At 58.6% G+C, this 2,500-nt stretch overlaps 1 non-coding gene across 1 annotated transcript in view; it reads left to right on the forward strand.

Annotated features, from left to right (window-relative positions):
- Nucleotides 1-1,626: 1,626 nt before the first annotated feature.
- The window catches only part of LOC124746658, a 1,909-nt gene continuing 1,035 nt past the window's right edge, over nucleotides 1,627-2,500 (forward strand). Inside the window, exon 1 of the ribosomal RNA XR_007011436.1 lies at nucleotides 1,627-2,500. This exon is cut by the window's right edge and continues 1,035 nt beyond it. This is a non-coding gene — a ribosomal RNA (small subunit ribosomal RNA).

Genomic DNA, 2,500 nt, shown 5'->3' on the forward strand with positions numbered 1-2,500 from the left:
CACTGTAATGTGGATGGCAGCAGGACGTACATGCCGCCCCTCCCCACGTCCCCACCTTGCCCCCTGCCTTCGCAAGCTGGTTGGTGAGAAGTTTGCATGTTCAATGCCCTTCGCATGCGACGTACTCAGGCTACGTTGTGGTGCGGCCTGTGTCAACTGTCCGCTGATGTCGTACGCGTGAACCACAATCTGTACTGCACATTCGTCCTTATGTACTGAATGATACATCGTGGCACATGTGTGACCGCACAACGACTGCGCCCAAAAACGGCGGACCATACAGTGCAAATATTGTGCACGCAGCTACGTGTCGTCTCCCTATGAGAGCTGGATTGCAGTGTGGTACGCCATAGAGACGTGTGGGAGGAACGGACGCCGTGGATGGCGATCAGCATGAGCTGTCTGTTGATGTATTCGGACCTAGTCGTCTCTCCTCACACACCGTGATGGCATGGTGCACCGCGTTCCATATCTGCGACATGCTACAGAGGCCGGTTGACAGTCGTTCGAGCAATGGACATCGCATACGTACGGGGGCCACCTTCCACGTATTGTCTAGGCGTGCACATTTTGTTGCGTGTATGTGGGCAGACGTAGTGTGGCGTGACACCTGACACAGGCATGCAATAATCGTTGAAGTTGCAAATGGCGATGGACGCCTGCGTTTTCTGGTGAAGTTACGCAAATGAACAAATGGTAACCTGTTGTGGTGCGGTTGTTCTCGCTAGGGGTGAATCGGTGATGGCGACGATAGGTTGAGGTACTAACCGGTTGTTCCAGCGATACCCACCATGCCGACGAAACTGAACGGCATCTGGGTGTGAAGCGATACGCGGCGGTGGCTGGGTGGGACCGTCCCCGGCCGGTGAGGGGGCGCCTCCCGGCGTGCTGGCCGCGCGGTGCGTGGGCGCACGCGCTACAGCCGGCTGGTGGGGGCGGCCAGTGGCAGGCGCGCCGGCCGACGGACGCGGCAGGCGTCGCAGCTGCGCGCCGGCGCACCCTGCGCGCGGCGCCGTGCGGCCAAAGTAGGTCCTCGCGGGCCCGGTGCGAAGCGCGGTGGACATCTTCAGTGTGCTGGTCCGATTGAGGACTGTGTGCGTTGAGGATGCGCCGCCGCCCGGCGCTCGGCGCCGCGACGCCGTCTGCTGCTCGGTCGCCCCAGCGGTTCTCGCTGGTGGTTTGTATCGCAGCTGTGCGGATGTGTTGGCGCGTGCGCTGTGCTGGGAGAGTTCGCTTCGGCACCCAAGTGGGGCTTTTGTCCTTCTGTGGCGCTGGCGTTGGAGCTGCCGGTCACCGTAGGTGGCGCGTGTTGTCTCCCGCCGGCAATGCCACGACAGCACGCTCCCGGGCCTCTGTCGGCAGCGGCAAGCTCAGTTGGGAGCACGGGTGGTCGCACCGAAAGCGTCTACTCGCCTAACTCCGGGCGATTGCGCCTCTCTCGAACCCGACCAAGTACTTGGGACGGCGCTGCGCGCCGCCGGGACCTGAGAGGGTTTCGAGGTGTATTGTGCAGGGGAGCTCAGCCTCCTCCTGTTTGCAGAATGATTGAGCGGACGCTTGCGTGTTCGCGCGGGCCCCCGGGACACACTCCCGGGCGGCCGGCTGCTCAGCTCTAGTTGACGCAGCTCCCTGGTTGATCCTGCCAGTAGTCATATGCTTGTCTCAAAGATTAAGCCATGCATGTCTCAGTACAAGCCGCATTAAGGTGAAACCGCGAATGGCTCATTAAATCAGTTATGGTTCCTTAGATCGTACCCACGTTACTTGGATAACTGTGGTAATTCTAGAGCTAATACATGCAAACAGAGTCCCGACCAGAGATGGAAGGGACGCTTTTATTAGATCAAAACCAATCGGTCGGCTCGTCCGGTCCGTTTGCCTTGGTGACTCTGAATAACTTTGGGCTGATCGCACGGTCCTCGTACCGGCGACGCATCTTTCAAATGTCTGCCTTATCAACTGTCGATGGTAGGTTCTGCGCCTACCATGGTTGTAACGGGTAACGGGGAATCAGGGTTCGATTCCGGAGAGGGAGCCTGAGAAACGGCTACCACATCCAAGGAAGGCAGCAGGCGCGCAAATTACCCACTCCCGGCACGGGGAGGTAGTGACGAAAAATAACGATACGGGACTCATCCGAGGCCCCGTAATCGGAATGAGTACACTTTAAATCCTTTAACGAGTATCTATTGGAGGGCAAGTCTGGTGCCAGCAGCCGCGGTAATTCCAGCTCCAATAGCGTATATTAAAGTTGTTGCGGTTAAAAAGCTCGTAGTTGGATTTGTGTCCCACGCTGTTGGTTCACCGCCCGTCGGTGTTTAACTGGCATGTATCGTGGGACGTCCTGCCGGTGGGGCGAGCTGAAGGCGTGCGACCGCCTCGTGCGTGCTCGTGCGTCCCGAGGCGGACCCCGTTGAAATCCTACCAGGGTGCTCTTTATTGAGTGTCTCGGTGGGCCGGCACGTTTACTTTGAACAAATTAGAGTGCTTAAAGCAGGCA

This window comes from Schistocerca piceifrons, unplaced genomic scaffold, assembly GCF_021461385.2.
Source record: "Schistocerca piceifrons isolate TAMUIC-IGC-003096 unplaced genomic scaffold, iqSchPice1.1 HiC_scaffold_366, whole genome shotgun sequence".
Classification (NCBI taxonomy): domain Eukaryota; kingdom Metazoa; phylum Arthropoda; class Insecta; order Orthoptera; family Acrididae; genus Schistocerca; species Schistocerca piceifrons.